The sequence below is a fragment of the Budorcas taxicolor genome, chromosome 4 (assembly GCF_023091745.1).
Source record: "Budorcas taxicolor isolate Tak-1 chromosome 4, Takin1.1, whole genome shotgun sequence".
Classification (NCBI taxonomy): domain Eukaryota; kingdom Metazoa; phylum Chordata; class Mammalia; order Artiodactyla; family Bovidae; genus Budorcas; species Budorcas taxicolor.
In genome coordinates, this window is record NC_068913.1 from 77,077,127 (window position 1) to 77,096,649 (window position 19,523).

A 19,523-nucleotide genomic window follows, 5' to 3' on the forward strand; every position below is an offset into this window, starting at 1 on the left:
GAATTTTTCTCTATTATTTTCTTATATTCAATTTCATTGATCTCTGTTCTTATATTTATTACATTCTTCTGCTTGCTCTGGATTTACTTTGCTCATTTCCAAGTTTCTTGAGGTAGGAATCTGAATTAGACCTTTACTAATTTCTAATGTAAACTGTTAGTGCCATAAATGTCTATGTAAGCATCATCAGCAAAACTTTAGCTGCATTTTATAAATTTTTATATTTCTGTTTCTATTTTCATTCAGGTCTTTATGTATTTTAAATTTCCTTTGAGACTATTTTTCATATGGATTATTTAGAAGAGTGTGGATTGATTTTCACATTAGAGATTTTCCTGTTACATTTCTGTTATTTATTTCAAATTTGATTCATTATTATAGAACATAATCTGTAGTATTTGAATTTTTTTTTAACATTGCTGAGATTTGTTTTATTGCTCAGGATATAGTCCATCTACATTAATCCACTATCTATATGAATGTTCCATGATTCCTTGAAACATTGTGTGAATTCACCCATTATTTAGTGGACTATTCAATATTTGTCCATTTTACTTTGTTGATTGATTGTGTTATTTAGATATTCTATATCCTTGCTGGTATTCTGCTCAGTAGTTCTATTGGTTGTAGAGAATTGTGTGTTTAAGTGGTAAATTACAATTGTGGGCTTGTGCATTTCTTTTTTCAACTCTGTTTTTGTTTCATATATTTTGAGTCTCTGCTGCTGCTGCTAAGTCGCTTCAGTCGTGTCTGACTCTGTGTGACCCCATAGACGGCAGCCCACCAGGCTCCCCCGTCCCTGGGATTCTCCAGGCAAGAACACTGGAGTGGGTTGCCATTTCCTTCTCCAATGCATGAAAGTGAAAAGTGAAAGGGAAGTCGCTCAGTCGTGTCCGACTCTTTGTGACCCCATGGACTGCAGCCCACCAGGCTCCTCTGTCCATGGGATTTTCCAGGCAAGAGTACTGGAGTGGGGTGCCATCGCCTTCTCTGATTTTGAGTCTCTGGTGCATACAAATTTAGGATTATTATGTCTTCCTAGTAGACTGATCCTTTTATCCTTATACAGTGTACCTACTGATCCTTTTGTCATTATGTAGTGTACCTTTTTTTGTCTAGTAAGTTTCTTTGTTTTTTAGTCTACTGCATCACAAATCAATAAAATCACTTCTCCATCTCTCTCTATTTGATTAATATTTGGTTAATATTTGGATGATATATCTTTTTCCATATTTTTACTTTCAATCTACCTTTGTTGTTGAATTTGAAGCAAATTTCTGGTAAGCTGCATAAAGGTGGGTCTTTTTCTTAATGCATTTTGCCAATCTCTTTTTTTTTTTTTTTGATGGGCATGTTTAGATTATATGCTTTTAAAGTAGTTATCAATATACTGGCATATAAGTCTTCCATCTTATTACTTGTTTTCTAGTTGTTTCTTCCAGTTCTTATGTTTCTATCCTCTCTCTCTCTTTCTTTCCCCCTTTCTTTGGGTTACTAGAACAGTTTTTGCAGTAGTTGTTTTGGACATGACAACATACATGAATGACTTTTTCACAGTCTACAATTACCATTTCCTACATGTAGTGACGTGTGAAAATCTCACTTTCATTTATGTTCCTCCCGCTTAAATATCATTTTAAAAATATTTATTTGTTTACTTTTGGCTGCTCTGTGTCTTCACTGTGGCGTGCGGGCTCTCTAGTTGTGTTGAGTGGCAGCTACTCTTAGTGGCGGTGGCTTCTTTTGTTGCTCCCGGGCATACAGGCTTCCGTAGTTGTGGTGCGTGGGCTCAGTAGTTGCTGCTCCTAGTCTTAGTTGCCCTGTGGCATGTGGAATCTTCTCAGACCAAGAATTAAACATACCTTGGTGCTTTCTGTTGCTAGATTGGCCTTCTCAACTTTTGTTGGATGAGGGATTTATGACATCTTGTCATTGTGTTGTGCCTTTTGCCCTGGAGACCTAAACCAATTTGCCTTCTTTTAGCAAACTTCTCTTTTGAATCTTATGTGCTATTTCCAGTGTTTGTAGTTTTGCTAAGTTGAGGGGAAGAGGGGATTATAGACATAGCTATCTTATCTTGAATAGAAACTCCAAACTAAAACATAATTTTAACAATAAAAAAATTGAAGCATGCAGAGTGATCTTTATTTTTCAATCAAACTAACTAGGATCTTCATCTTAAAAATTTTTTTATTTTCTGATATATGTATTGATTTATACACAATTTTTACAAAATGTATTATTATATATTCAATGTATTACACTGACCTTAAAAATAAAATAACCTTAAAGTAAAAATGTTTTAGCAATGTTGGTCACAAATCTGTATTTCACATATACTAAATGCATAATGGAAAATTTTGAAAATGTCTTTTGGAAGTTTAATTTATACTAGCACTCTAGAACTACTGAGGTTAAAAGAATTAAACTTGGCAAGAGAGGATAAATGTGCTGAGTGCCAGATGGTTGTTGTTCCTTTAAATGTACAGATTTTCCATAGTTTGGGCACAGAATTTTTCCTTTGCATGTCATGCAATTTTGAATAATAGCACAGTGAAGTGAAAGTTTTGTGAGTGTTCTATAAGATTTTGTATTTTTAGGGAAAGAGGGTTTCTTTTCTTTATGTCAATTTTCATGATTTATCCAAGTATTTGGCCAAAAAAAAAAAAATTTAACATTATAACAGGTGCTCAGAAATTGGCTAGAAATGCACTTTTCATTATTCTGTTCTCCTTGGGCTCTTGGTTTGTCTAATGTTATAACTGGCTCCAAAAATATGGTTTTCATTTGAAGTTCATAGTCATTTACTGCAATGAGCCTCAGAACCATTTGGATGGTAGAGGAACTTTTGGAAAATGTGCTGAGAAGTATAATTGGACTTTTCGAAGATGTAGAAATCTTTTTAAAACATTGGGTTAGAATCAGTTAGACCTGGTTTTTGAATTTCATAAACTTGAGAATATGTCTTTACTTTCCCAGTATTTTTCTGTTGCCCTTAGTACTTATATTCAGCATGTACAGGAATAACTAGCGGGAAAGGAGTGAAACAAGGCTGTATATTGTCACCCTACTTATTTAATATATATGCAGAGTACATTATGCAAAATGTTGGGCTGGATGAATCATAAGCTGGACTCAAGATTGCTGAAGGAAATATCAACAACCTCAGATATGCAGATGATACCATTTTAATGGCAGAAAGTGAAGAGGAACTAAAGAGCCTCTTGATGAGGGAGAGAGAAGAAAGTGAAAAAGCTGGCTTGAAACTCAATGTTGAAAAAACTGAAATTATGGCATCAGGTCTCAATACTTCAGGGAAAATAGAAGGGGAAAAAGTGGAAGCAGAGATAGATTTTATTTTCTTGGACTCCAAAATCACTGTGGATGGTGCAGCCATTACATTAAAAGAGGCTTGCTCCTTGGAAGGAAAGCTATGACAAACCTAGATAGCGTACTAAAAAGCAGAGATACCATTTTGCTGACAAAGGTCTGTATAGTTAAAGCTATGGTTTCTCTAGTCATCATGTATGGATGTGAGAATTGGACCATAAAGAAGGCTGAGCACTGAAGAAGTGATGCTTTTGAATTGTGATGCTGGAGAAGACTCTTGAGAGTCCCTTGGACTGTAAGGAGATCAAACCAATTGATCCAAAAGGAAATCAACCCTGAATACTAATTTAAAAGACTGTTGGAAAAACTGAAGCTCCAATACTTTGGCCACCTAATGTAAAGAGCTGACTCATAGAAAAAGACTCTGATATAGGAAAGATTGAAGGTAAAAGGAGAAGGGGTTGGCAAAGGATGAGATGATTAGATAGCACCATTGACTCAGTGGACATGAACTTGAGCAAACTCTGGGAGAGTGGAGGACAGAGCAGCCTGGTGTGCTTCGGTCCATGGGGTTGCAAAGAGTTGTATACAAAGTGGACTGAACAACAACACTGGAATTTAATTTTATGGGAACCACTGCAATTAAGCAAGAACAAGAAATAAAAGTTAAAAGACTGAAAAAGAAAAAGTAAAACTGTAACTGTTCTAGCCAACATAAATATAATCATAGAAAATCTCCCCCAAATTACATAAACTATTTGATAAGTGAATTTAACAAAATCACTAAATTGATAACATGATTATCACAACATGACCATATAAAAATCAACTGTATTTGATATGTCAGCAACAAGAAAAAGGAAAATTAAATTTAAGAAGAGTTAATTTAGCTTCAAAATACCTAGGAAAGCTATCAAAATGTGTAAAATATTTACACTGAAAAGTATAAAAAAATATTGTTGAGAAAAATATTTTTAAGATATCAATATAAATGAAGGCATGGAGAAGGGAATGGCAACCCACTCCAGTATTCTTGCCTGGAGACTTCCATGGCCAGAGGAGCCTGGTGGGCTACAGTCCATGGAGTGGCAAAGAGCTGTACATGACTAGCAACTAACACTTGCACTTTATTCATAGAACAGAAGACACAGCGTTGTAAAGTCAATTTTCTTAAAATTATCATAGATTAAGTGTAATAATAAAAGTCTTGGAGAAGGGAATGGCAACCCACTCCAGTATTCTTGCCTAGAAAATCCCATGGACAGAGGAGCCTAGCCGGCTACAGTCCATGGGGTCGCAAAGAGTCGAACACGACTGAGCAACTAACAAGCACGCACACAAATAAGCAATTCTCTATTTCAATTAAAAAGTGAACAATCTTACTATCAATAAATATTCCATGGCTACATCACACCATGTTTCCAGCTCCTTACTCCTAGTTTTTGATTATCAAACCAGACTCACATATTTTAGGGTTTTGTTATGGCAGCACTCCCCTTCCAAATACCTATTTCTCTTGAAACTCTTCAAGAGGAGCAATCAGAAACCACAGTACTGTACAAGAATGCATGTGTACAAGAATGCTATATCATGTCTGACTCTTTGCAACCCCATGAACTGTAGCCCATCAGGCTCCTCTGTCCATGAGATTTCCCAGGCAAGAACACGACAGTGGTTTGCCATTTCCTCCTTCAGGGGATCTTCGCAACCCAGGGATTGAATCCATGTCTCCTGCGTTGGCAGGCAGATTTGTGACCACTGAGTTATCTGGGAAGCCCATGTACAAGAACACAAACTACCTCATCCTGTGTTGGTGGATCAGTTGAGTGCTGGCTGATTCACAATGGGCTTACCTGGGTGATTCTGTGGATCTGGAGCTCATTCATGCATCTGTGAGAGATTAGCTGGGCCTGGTTCACTTAGCAGCTCTGTTTCATGTGTTGCTTGCTCATCCTCTGGGGTCATCCAGGGCATGTTTTTCTCATGGCAATGAATGTGTGCAAGAGTAAACACCCAGTCATACAAGCACTCTTCAAATTTTAATCCAGCAGTGTTAGCTAATATTTCATTAGCCTAGACAAGTCATGTGGCCAAGTCTAAAGTCCGATAAGGGAAGGAAAATTGCTCTCTGCCCATCAAACAAGAATAAATGTTTCTGAAAAAATGTCAAATTTATTGCAGTTTGCAATGGACTATTTTTTTTTAAACATAGAGTTTTAATAAGTTTTAGGTTTAGAACAAGATTGTACAAAAAGTACAAGGGGTTCCCATACACCCCTTTTCCTGATCTCACACATTTTTCCTATTATTAAACTCTTGCATTTGTTATATTTGATGAGACAATGCTCATATGTTGTTAGCAACTAGAGTCCATAGTTTACATTAAGGATCAGTTTTTGTGTTGTGTAGTCCTATAGGTTTTGACAATGCATAATGTCAAGGGTCCCTCATAGTAGTGTGCCTATAAGTATAGTTTCCCTTCCCTGAAAATCCCCTGTGGTCTGCCTACTAATCTCTTCCTCTCACCCAAGCATCCTTGCGAATGCTAACTTTTAAAATTCATCCCCATAGTTTTGCCTTTCACTGAATGTGACATAGTTGGAATCATATAAGATGTATCCCTTCAGGTTGGCTTCTTTCACTTAGCAATATAAGTTCCTCCACATCTTTTTGTAACTTAAGAGATCATTTCTTTTTTAGTTCTGCATAATATCCTATTGCATGGTTATACCAAAGTTTATCCATTTACCTGTTGAAAAACCTCTAAGTTGTTTCCAACTTAAAACTACTACAAACATCTGTATGCAAGTTGTTGGTGTGGACATACATTTTCAGCTCATTTAAGTAAATAGTAGGGAACAAACTGCAATAAATTTGACTTTTTTTCCAGAAATATAATATAGAACATTCACAGATTGTATGCTGAGAGTATGTATAGTTTTGTTAAGTATCTACCAAGCTGCCCTCCACAGTGGCTGGACCAGTTTGAATTCTCATGAGTAATTCCTGTTGTTCACAGTCTCACCAGTATTTGAATTTTTTGTGAGTGTTCTGGATTTTAGCCATTTAATAGATGTGTATTGATATCTCCTTGTTATGATCTACAATTTCCTAATGACATATGATGTTAATCATGCTTTCATATGTTTATTTGGCATCTATATATTTTCTTTGATGAAGTGTCTGTTGCAATCTATTTTTGCTTTTTCAATCAAGTTATTTTCTTACCGTTTTGATTTAAGAAGTGTTTTTGTTTGCTGTATATTTTGAATAAAAATTCTTTATCAGATTTGTCTTTGCAAATGTTTTCTCCCAGTCTGTGGCTGTTCCTATCATTCTCTCTCTTTTAAAAAACTTTAATTTAAAAACATTTTAATTTTACTTTCGGCTGCACTGCATAGCATGTAGGACCTTAGTTCCGTGACCAGGGATGGAACACAGGTTCCCTGCAGTGAAAGCAGTCTTGACACCTAGACCACCAGAGGAGGCCCTCTCATTCTCTTTATAATGCCTTTTTCAGAGAAGAATTATAGAATTCTAGTTATGTCCAATTTATGAATTCATTCATTCAAGGATCATGTCTTTGGTATTGTATTAAAAAAAAGAAAATCATCACCAAACTTGAGGTCTTTTAGATATTCTCCAGTGTTACCTTCTAAATGTTCTTTAGTTTTTTGTTATACATTTAGGTCTGTGGTCCATTTTGAGTTAATTTTTTATGAAGGATGAAAAGTCTATATCTAGATCAAGTTTTAAAAAAATTTTTATTTATTTTTACAGTTGTTCCAGCACTGTTTGTTGAAAAGATCATTTCTCCATTGAACAGACTTTTCTTCTTTGTCAAAGATCAGTTGACTATTTTTGTGTGAGTCTGTTTCTGATTTTTTCTCCTAACATTATCACAAATGCTCCAAAAATGTGTGAGGTGAGGAAAGGGGTTGTATGGGAACTTTTGTACTTACAATTTTGCTGTGAACCTAAAACATTTTAAAAGTCTATATTCAAAAAAGTTATTCATTGCAAACTTCCTTAAATATTTGGCAGAATGCATCAGTGAACCTACCTGGGTCTAGTGTGTTCTCTTTTGGAAGGATATTAATCATTGATTCATGTTCTTAAAAATATGTAAGTCAATTTAAATTGTATATTTCTTCTTATGTAAATTTTGGCACATTGTGTATTTCAAGAAATTATTTGATTTCATCTAAGTTTTCAGGTTTGTGGGCTTAGAATTGTTCATAATGTTCCTGTATCTTCCTTTTAGTAGCCAGACTGTATATAGTGATGGCCTGTCATTCATTTCTGATATAAACAACTTGTATCTTTTTTCTTTTTCTCTTAATTAATTTGGCTAGAGTCTTATCAATTTTATTGTTTGAAGAAAATAAGCTTTATTGATTTTTCTCAATTGGTATCCTATTTTCAATGCCATTGAATTCTGCTCTAGGTTTTTTTAAAAAATTGAGTTATAATTGATATTAAACATTATATTCATTTCAGGTGTACAGTACAATTATCCAATATTTATTTATATTGTGAAATGGTTACCACAATAAATGTAGTTAGCATCTATCAACATACATAGGTACAATTTTTTTATGAGAGCATTTAAGATTTATTCTCTCACCAGTTTTCAAATATATAATATTATTGACTCTAGACATCATGCTGTACATGACATTCCCAGGACTTATTTATCTTATAACTGGAAGTTTTTATCTTTTGACCAGCTTCTTCCATTTTACCCATCCGCTACTCCCTGCCTCTGGCAGGCACCAATCCATTCTCTGCATCTATGAGTTAAAAAATATTTTTTTTTGGTTGCAAATAGAAGTGAGTTTATATGATATTAGTCTTTCTCTGTTTGAATTATTTCACTTAGTCCAGTACTTTGAAGGTCTGTCCATGTTGTCACAAATAGAATGATTTCATTTTTAATGGATGAATGATATTCCATTGTATATAAATCATATTTTTATCCATTCGTCCATGGATATGCAGGTTGTTTCCCTGTCTTGGATATTGTAAACCATGCTGCAGTGAACACAGGGGTGGATATATATTTTCAAATTAGTGTGTTTGTTTTCTCCAGATAAATACCTAGAAGTGGTATTGCTGGGTCATATGGTGTATACTTTGTTACTTTTATGAGGGACCTCTCTAATGCATTCCATAGTAGCTTCACCAATTTACATTCCCACCAACATTACACAAAAGATCCCTTTACTCCACATCCTTACCAACATTTGTTATCTTTTGTCTTTTTGATAATAGCCATTCTAACATCACTTCATGGCAAGCAGATGGGGAAACAATGGAAACAGTGAAAGACTTTATTTTCTTGGGCTCCAAAATCACTGTGGACGGTGACTGAGCTGTGAAATTAAAAGACAATTGCTCCTTGGAAGAAAAGCTATGACAAACCTAGACAGTGTATTCAAAAGCAGAGACATTACTTTGCCAACAAAGGCCCATATAGTCAAAGCTACGGTTTTTCCAGTAGTCATGTATGGATGTGAGAGTTGGACCATAAAGAAGGCTGAGTGCTGAAGAACTGATGCTTTTGAACTGTGGTGTTGGAGAAGACTCTTGAGAGTCCCTTGGACTGCAAGGAGATTAAACCTGTCAATCTTAAAGGAAATCAACCCTGACTATTCATTGGAAGGACTGATGCTGAAGCTGAAGCTCCAGTAGTTTGGATGCCTGATGCGAAGAGCTGGCTCATTGGAAAAGACCCTGATGCTGGGAAGGATAGAAGGCAGGAGAAGGGGACAACAGAGGACAAGATGGTTGGATGGCATCACTGACTAAATGGACAAGAGTTTGAGCAAGTTCCAGGAGATGGTGAAGAACAGGGAGGCCCTGGCATGCTGCAGTCCATAGGGTTGCAAAGAGACAGACACGACTGAACAACAACGACTAGCAATGTTGAGCTTCTTTCTACGTACTTGTTGGAACTTCTATATGTATTTTTTTGAGAATGTCTATTTAAATCTTCTGCCCATTTTTTAGTCATGTTGTTTGTTTCTTTGCTATTGAGTTGTATGAGTTTTTAAGATATATTTTGGATATTGATATATGAAATACATGATTTTCAAATATTCCCTCCCATTCAATAGGCTGCCTTTTCATTTTGTTAAGCTTCTTTTGCTGTGCAAAAGCTGTTTGGTCTGATGTAGTTTTATTTGTTTATTTTTATTTTATTTGCCTTTCTTTTTGGTTCCAAATCCAAAAAGTCATAAGCAAGATTGGCATCAAGGAGCTTACCACCTATGTCTTCTTCTAAGAGTTTTATGAGTTCAAGTCCTGCATTTAAGTCTTTCATCCATTTTGAGTTAATTTTTGTGCATGGTGTAAGATGGTGTGCTGTCCATTTTCATTCTTTTGCATATGCTGTCCAATTTTCTCAGCACTATTTAGTGAGGAAACTGTTCTTTTCCCATTGTGTATTCTTGGCTCCTTTCTTGTAAATTAATTGACCATATATGCGTGGGTTTATTTCTGGGCTCTCTCTTCTGTTCCAATGATCTATGTGTTTGATTTTATGCCAATACCAAACTGCTTTGATTTCTGCTCTAATTTTTATTGCTTCAGCTTACTTTGGATTTAATTTTCTGTCCTCTTTTCTAGTGTTCTAAGTTGAAAGCAAGGTTACTGGTTTTATATCTTCTTTCTTTTTAGTATATGCTTTTGTCTCCTAGTCACTGCTTTCACTACATTGCACTAATTTTCATAAATTGTATTTTTGTTTTTATTTATTTCAGATATTTAAAATTTTTCTTGCAGCTTATTTTTTATTTCATGTGTTATTTTAAAAATGTGTTGTTTAATCTCCAAATATTTGGACTTTTTTCACTATCTTTCTATTGTTGATTTCTAGTTTAATTCCATTGTGGTATGAGAATTACTATATTTGATTTCTATTATTTTAAACTTGTTAAAGTGTATTTTATGGTGCAGAATGGGGCTTATTTTATTTAATGTTTTATGTGGGCTTGAGAAGAATGTGTATAATTCTATGTTCTTGTTATTTAGTCACTAAGTTGTGTCTGAATCTTTGGTGTCCCTATGGACTGTAGCCCTCCAGGATCCTCTATCCATGGTATTTCCCAGGCAAGAATACTGGAGTGGGTTGTCATTTCCTTCTGCAGGGTATCTTCCTGACCCAGGGACTGAACCTGCATCTTCTGCATTGCAGGCAGATTTTTTACTTCTGAGCCACTGGGGAAAGCTCTCAATTCAATCCAGTTAATTGATGGTGCTGTTGAGCTGAACTATTTCTTCACTGTTTTTCTGACTCTGGAGTTAGTTTCTCCTGGTGGAAAGTTGTTAAAGCCTTGAAACATGATAGTGGATTCATCTCTTTCTCCTTGCAGTTCTATCAGTTTTTGCCACATGTACTTTCATACTCTGTTGTTAGGCACATAAACACTAAGGATGGCTACGTCTTCTTGGAGGACTGACTTGTTTATTATTATGTAACGCCCCCTTTATCCTTGATAATTTTCTGAGGTTTTTGTAAAGATTTGAATTTTTTTCATTCTTTTCTTTTTAAAGATTTGTTTATTTCATGTTTGGCTGTGCTGGGTCTTCACTGTCATGCACAAGCTTTCTCTAGTTGCTGTAAGCAGGGGCTACTCTTTGTTGTGATATGTGGGCTTCTCTTGTTGCAGAGCATGGGCTTTAGGCACTCATGCTTCAGGAATTGTGGCTCACAGGCTTAGTTGCTCCGCATGTGGGATCCTCCCAGACAAAGGATCTACCCTGTTCTCTGCATTGCAAGGTGGATTCTTAACCACTAGACCACCAAGGAAGACCCCAAGATCTGAAATAAATTTGGCAAAATTTGAGATTGGCAAACAGAATAGTAAGTATAGAGCTGTTGAATAGAAATGTAATATGGACCATAAATAATTTAAAGGTTTTAAATTACCATATTTAAAAAGTTAGCAATAGATAAAATTAATTTTAATCATGTGGTATATTTCAGTTCAGTTCAGTTCAGTTCAGTCGCTCAGTCGTGTCCAACTCTTTGCGACCCCATGAATCGCAGCACACCAGGCCTCCCTGTCCATCACCATGTCCTGGAGTTCACTCAGACTCATGTCCATCGAGTCCGTGATGCCATCCAGCCATCTCATCCTCGGTCGTCCCCTTCTCCTCCTGCCCACAATCCCTCCCAGCACCAAAGTCTTTTCCAATGAGTCAACTCTTCGCATGAGGTGGCCAAAGTACTGGAGCTTCAGCTTTAGCATCATTCCTTCCAAAGAAATCCCAGGGTTGATCTTCAGAATGGACTGGTCGGATCTCCTTGCAGTCCAAGGGACTCTCAAGAGTCTTCTCCAACACCACAGTTCAAAAGCATCAATTCTTCAGTGCTCAGCCTTCTTCACAGTCCAACTCTCACATCCACACATGACCACAGGAAAAACCATAGCCTTGACTAGATGGACCTTAGTCGGCAAAGTAATATCTCTGCTTTTGAATATGCTATCTAGGTTGGTCATAACTTTTCTTCCAAGAGGTAAGCGTCTTGTAATTTCATGGCTGCAATCACCATCTTCAGTGATTCTGGAGCCCAAAAAAATAGTCTGACACTGTTTCCACTGTTTCTCCATCTATTTCCCATGAGTGATGGGACCGGATGCCATGATCTTCGTTTTCTGAATGTTCAGCTTTAGGCCAACTTTTTTGCTCTCCTCTTTCACTTTCATCAGGAGGCTCTTTAGTTCATAAGGGTGGTGTCATCTGCATATCTGAGGTGATTGATATTTCTCCCGGCAATCTTGATTCCAGCTTGTGTTTCATCCAGTCTAGCGTTTCTCATGATGTACTCTGCGTATAAGTTAAATAAGCAGGGTGACAATATACAGCCTTGACGTACTCCTTTTCCTATTTGGAATCAGTCTGTTGTTCCATGTCCAGTTCTAACTGTTGCTTCCTGACCTGCATACAGATTTCTCAAGAGGCTGGTCAGGTGGTTTGGTATTCCCATCTCTTTCAGAATTTTCCACAGTTTATTGTGATCCACACAGTCAAAGGCTTTGGTGGTATATTTAACATAATATATTCAAAATATAATCAACATAAAGTTATTAATTTATTTTATATTCATTTTTATATTACTTCTTTCATGTTTATTTCACACTTTAATTCCCATCTTCATTTATGCTTATCATATTTTAATTGCTCAATGGTCACATGGGTCTAGAGGTTACCATATTGGACAGTGCAGGTGTATATATTTTTGTATAATAAAATACTTCAAATAATAAATATTTCAAAATTAATTAATGTAATAAAGCATTGTAAATTGTCTATACATATACTCATATAATGTGAGCACTGGAGAGAATTTTAAAGCAAGACTTACCACATAAAGTAGTAGATTGGCATACATAAAAATTCTAATTATGCATGTAAACAAGGGTATTTGCAATATAAATTACAAATGTGTTACTAATATCCTTATTAAATGCAGAGCTTTTAAAAATCATTTAGAAAAATCAATAATCCAACAGAAAATAATAATAAGACTTTTTCCATTAACGTGAGGTTTTTTTTTATTCATTAAATTTTCTTCTGATTATTTCTCAGAGTTCCCCACCTCTCTGCTTACATTACCCACCTCTTTCTATATGTTGTCCACTGTTTTCATTAAAACTTTTAACATGTGTGAGTATGGTTCTGATGCTGTCTTTGTCTCATCAGACTGTTTTTCCTTGTCTTCCGGCATTACTTGTACTTTTGAAATCATCTCCTCAGATTGGAACTTGAATTTAATGTTCAAGAACTTGAACTCAATGTTTAAGAACTTAAACCCATCCAAAACCCTGTTTGGGACTCCTACCCACGGTCTTTTAATTAGAATCACTCACCTGGTGTTTGGACTTACTGAGGCTCAGGTTCTTTCAGTGAGAGGCAAAGTGATAAGCAAAAAGTAGATTTATTAATATAGGACACTTGTAAGAGATGCAAGCAGGCAGGTGGGGGAGCTTGGCCCCAAAAGATTAAGTGGGCTATAATTTTATAGTCAAAGGAAAGTAGGGGAGGGGAAACGACTGTCTTCTATGAGTAGATTTCAAGCTTGCATCACTAACTCCTCCTTCAAATTGGGCAGGAGGGCGTCTGACCTTATGAGGTCAAACTAGGATTATCAGATCACTTACAAAAATCAGTAGAAAGCTGGTGGCAGTTTTCTTTCACCTAATGGCCTGTGGCATATCTTGTGCTTTTATTTATGAATTTATAGTTAGGCAAGCCTGTTTCATTCCACAGTGGTCCCATAGCTTTCTTGAGAGACCATTAACTGAACAGTGGTCTCCCAAAGTCTCTTAGGTTTCCCTCTCTATCTGTAGTTCCCTCCTGGGACTTTTACAACTATCTGTATAACTATCCTATTCTACCCCTGTCACTTTCTCAGTGAATGCTCAACATGTTGTATTAAGGAATGGATCTGTGTTGGCTTTTAGTGTGAGGAGGAACATTCATCTTTCTTGGACTTAAGCTGTATTTAATTTCTGTTTTAGCCCCAAATGCCAGAGTCTTCACATCACTCTTCTGTCCTTATTTGGTCTCCTCTTTTTGACTCTAGGCTCTCCTGAAACTCCTTCTCAGAGAAAGTCTGCGTCTCTCAGTTGATAAAGCTATGATCCACTTGATTACACTGGAGCCCTGATGGCATGGTGGTAAGAAGCAGGGGTGGAGAAGCAGTTTATAATCTTATAACCAAGTCTCAAGCTTTTAGTGTGTTCACGTCCTGGGCTGTGACTTTCACAGTTGTTTTTTCTATCACGGGTAAGACAGTAAAATGAGAGGGGCTTGGGTTGGGAGGAATGATCTCTCATCTGGAATATTGCTTTGGTAAAGTGTTCTTTGTTTTTTTATCTTGGAGAGTAGATCATTGTCATGGAAAACACTGGGATTATTTCAAAATTTTTGCACCATTATTCCACAATTTTTTTTAACCTCCTCCTTTAAAAGTGATGAAACGGTCTTTTGGTCTTTTTTGGATTATCACTGTGAAAACACCATGGGGAGCTTGATGATAAAACTCCCAAAATGCTTTGGGAAGCTCTGATTGTAGCTTCTGGATCCATCATGCTCATGCTAGTTGGTACTTAGCCTCCACCAATTTGTCATAATTATTATTGAAATGTTCCTACCAGTGTATGGCTCCAGCGGCTTCTGCTTCTACATCTTGGTAAGCAGACCTAAGCTGTGGCTCTAGATTTTCTTGTTCCTCCAGACTGTGGGGGTAGTAATTTTCCCTAAAACCTTATTTCTCTAATGGGTCAAAGTAAGTCATTGATGATTAATTTGTTCAGCTTTTTCTTATTGTAAGGATGAGGGTGATAAAACTCTAACTCTTTATATATAGAACTGGAGCTGGAAGTTTTATTTAAGCAATGTTTATATCACCAATTTTATTGGATTTATAGTAAAAGAAGGAGAGAAAGGAAGACAGGATTTTTTTTTCTATAATACTCAAGAACTAGTATTTCATAACAGATTTACTTCTTTCCTGAATATAATAAACAAGTAGAGAAAGTGGTACTAGAATTGAGTTGAGTGTGTCTTTTACTTGCAAAAGTTTGATATAACCCAAGAGACTATTTATTCAGATTTTGTAGCTATAAAAGAGAGACTGAGTTGAAATTGTTTTTTTTTTTTTAATTTATCTATTTTTAACTGGAGGGTATTTGCTTTACAATATTGTGTTGATTTCTGCCTTACATCAATATCAACCTGCCATAGGTGTATATATATATATGTATGAATATGTGCCCTCCTCTCAAACCTCCTTCCCATCTCCCATCTCATCCCACCTCTCTAGATTGTCACAAAGCATGAGTTTGAGCTCCCAGAGTCATACAGCAATTCCTACTGGCTATTTTACATATTTTACATATGGTAATGTATTTTACATATGGTAATGTATTTGTTTCCATGCTACTCTCTCAGTTTGTCTCACCCACTCCTTCCCTTGCCTTGTCCACAAATGTGTCCCCTGTGTCTGCAAATAGAGTTAGAATTAGTTTGCCTTAAATTTTTTCCATACATTGTTTGCTCTAAGGTCTTAATTATTCATTGCAAGCATTTACTCTAGTTTCTAAAATTTCTCACTAAAACTTGCCTCACTTTCTAAGTTTGTCATGTAAATTCAGGCAATTTATAACATTTGTAGTATTTCTATAAAAGTATTCAACAAAATTAATAAGCAAATAAATATTTTCATGACCTGATACTCCAATAGTTAAATATCTTCAATATTTGCAAAGCAAACAAACAAATGCATTTGGATAAAAACTGAAGATGGAACATTTCAAAGAAGAATTATTCATAAAATTCAAGTGTTCTCAAATTAAAGCATATAGTGGAAACTGTTTCACAATTTTAATTATATTGGTTATTCTCCCCAATGTTTATAATGGGTTACAATACCTAAACTGGATGAGAAAATTCAAGTACAAAATGTCATGACTTAAACCACATAAAGGCTCTTAATATTTTTGCTAATTTCCACCCTCCTCAGGCGTATGTTGTGAAATGTAGACTTCTGCAAGTAACTGGCACACCCACACTCCAGTGTCCCCAGTGAGTTGCAGAGAAGTTCCAAGAGTTAAGAATTATTCCTCTTTTTAAAATAGCTAAAATAAGGAAAACCATCATTTTTCTTCATAAAAATTGGATAAAAACTGTCTTTTTACTTGAGGGTATATTTGTGTCTCAGTCACAGATTAAATATAGTTGTTTCTGTGTGTGTTTGTAGTGAGGTCTGTAAATCAAGAGTCTTTCCAAAGGAGAACTTTGTGTGAAATAGTAGAGTATGTGCTTTTCTTGACTCCTGCCATTCTCAACCTTTCCCCAATTTTAAGTCAGATAGATGTTTAGAGCCCAGAAATTTTGTTTCAAGCTCTCCTCCTTAAGTGCATTTGTTTTGCAAATAGAAAGGGCCATTGACTTAATAATTTGTAACCATTTATCAAGCATTTAGATCATGCCAGATACCAGCCTATTTCATTTTCCTTCTTTATCCTTACTATCATTCAAGGGGAGAAATATCCTTCCTTTTAAAAAGGTTATTTGTTAACCAGTGAACCTTTTTGGCTTACTATTAATTGATTGAACATCTCTCCTGGTCAGAAGCAGAGATGCTTGGAAAAAGCAAATGAAAGGGCTGTTAAAAGCAAAGGGCCAATTCCAAAGACTGCCCCAGAGGGCACCTTCCTGATGAAGAGCTGTTACTCTGCCATAACAGCCCAGTTTATTCAACAGTTCAACATATAATCAAGATAGCCATGTGCTTATGTTGGTTTTTTTTGGTGGCCAGGACGCTATCAGTCCTGTGGCAACTGTAATAAAATAGAGATTGCACTGGTTTGCCGAAGTTTTGGAAATTTCATTGTTGCTGTGGAAGTCCTTGGAATCAGGGCATGGTTGTCTCTATTTCAACTCCAAAGTAGAGTTCTGGACAAGAAGAGAACCCCCTTCCTTTCACCCATTGCAAGATTTTACAATCTCTTCAATAATTCAGCTCCACCCCCACCCCCATCTCTGATACCTAAAATTCACATCAAATAGCTTAGTTTAGGAATAGTCATTCTGGGAGACGTGGGAAAAATCAGTCTGCTTTCCAAATTTTACAACTAGATGAATATACTGAGAGTTCTTCTCCTACCTCCTCTTTGGAGGACTTTAAACATTTTTTCCATCTTTGTCTGCAAGAATGAGGGTGCTGTCTTCATCCATCATCTTGACTGAAGTGGCATTGCTTGGTTTCTCCACCTTGTGAATAGATTTTATGATGTAAAAGTGTCATATGTAAGCATATCAATTGGGAGCATAGTGAAGAGAAAATGTGTAGTAAATTTAAAATCTGTATTAGATTAAGAAATGTGAAGTAGACAGCTATAATATTCCTTGATTTTAGGGCAGTTTTTACTATTGCCAGCATTGTTTCAAGCAGAAGTTTCACTCTTGGTCTCAAGGTTCTAAATGAAACTTCCCTTACACATGGAAATAGATAATCTGGACCAGAGGAAATTAAAACACAGAAAGAAAACAAAGCCAAAATGAAACCAACAGGTAGTGCTACTGATAAAGAACCCACCTGCCAACGCAGGAGACATAAGAGACACGGGTTCAATCACAGAGTCAGGAAGATCCCCTGGAGTAGGGAATGGGCCCCGCTCCAGTATTCTTGTCTGGAAAATCCCATGGACAGAGGAGACTGGCAGGCTATACTCCATAGGGTCGCCAAGAGTTGGAAATGACTGAAGTGATCTAAAATGCACACACGTACACTACATAGGATGAGTGCATTTGTTATAAGTGATTCTAAAACTTGGCTTCCAGTTTTATAGAAATCAAATTAAATAGGGGTATACCTACCTAAATATGCATATATTTAATTAGCTGAAACGAATAAGTATGCCAACTCCTCAAGGGACATACAAGTATATACTTTTCAGTCAGTTCAGTTCAGTCACTTAGTCGTGTCTAACTCATTGTGACCCCATGGACTGCAGCATGCCAGGCCTCCCTGTGCATCACCAACTCCTGGAGTTTACTCAAACTCATGTCCATCGAGTCACTGATGCCATCTAACTATCTCATCCTCTGTCACTTCTTCTCCAGCCTTCAATGTTTCCCAGAATCAGGGTCTTTCCAAATGAGTCAGTTCTTCATATCAGGTGGCCAAAGCATCGGAGTTTCAGCTTCAGCATCAGTCCTTCCAATGAACACCCAGGATTGATCTCCTTTAGGATGGACTGGTTGGATCTCCTTGCAGTCCAAGGGACTCTCAAGAGCCTTCTCCAACACCACAGTTTAAAAGCATTAATTCTTCGGTGCTCAGCTTTCTTCACAGTCCAACTCTCACATCCATACATGACTACTGGAAAAACCATAGCCTTGACTATTGTTGGCAAAATAATGTCTGTGCTTTTCAATATGCTATCTAGGTTGGTCATAACCTTTCTTCCAAGGAGTAAGCGTCTCTTAATTTCATGGCTGCAGTCACCATCTGCAGTGATTTTGGAGCCCCCTAAAATAAAGTCTGACACCGTTTCCACTGTTTCCCCATCTAGTTCCCATGAAGTGATGGGACCAGTTGCCATGATCTTAGTTTTCTGAATGTTGAGCTTTAAGCCAACTTTTTCACTCCTCTTTCACTCAAATCAAGAAGCTTTTTATGTTGGCAATCTGATCTCTGGTTCCTCCGCCTTTTCTAAAACCAGCTTGAACATCTGGAAGTTCACAGTTCCCGTACTGCTGAAGCCTTTCTTGGAGAATTTTGAACATTACTTTACTAGTGTGTGAGATGAGTACAATTGTGTGGGTGTTTGAGCATTCTTTGGCATTGCATTTTTTGGGGCTGGAATGAAAACTGACGTTTTCAAGTCCTGTAGCCATTGCTGAGTTTTCCAAATTTTCTGGCATATTGAGTGCAGCACTTTGACAGCATCATCTTTTAGGATTTGAAATAGCTCAACTGGAATTGCATCACCTCCACTAGCTTTGTTTGTAGTGATGCTTCCTGAGGCCCACTTGACTCCCCATTGCAGGATATCTGGCTCTAGGTGAGTGATCACACCATCATGATTATCTGGGTCATGAGGATCTTTTCTGTACAGTTCTTCTGTGTATTCTTGCCACCTCTTTTTTATATCTTCTGCTTCTGTTAGGTTCATAACATTTCTGTCCTTTATCGAGCCCATCTTTGCCTGAAATGTCCTCTTGGTATCTCTAATTTTCTTGAAGAGATTTCTAGTCTTTCCCATTCTATTGTTTTCCTCTATTTCTTTGCAATGATCACTGAGGAAGTCTTCCTTATCTCTCCTTACTATTCTTTGGAACTCTGCATTCAAATGGGTATATCTTTCCCATTCTCCTTTGCTTTTCACTGCTCTGCTTTCCAAGCATTTGTAAGCCCTCCTCAGACAGCCATTTTGCTTTTTTGTATTTCTTTTTCTTGTGAATGGTCTTGATCCCTGTGTCCTATACAGTGTCACGAACCTCCATCTGTAGTTCATCAGGCACTCTGTCTATCAGATCTAGTCCCTTAAATCTATTTCTCACTTCTACTGTTTAACCATAAGGGATTTGATTAAGGTCATATCTGAATGGTCTAGTGGTTTTCCCTGCTGCTGCTGCTAAGTCACTTCAGTCGTGTCTGACTGTGTGTGACT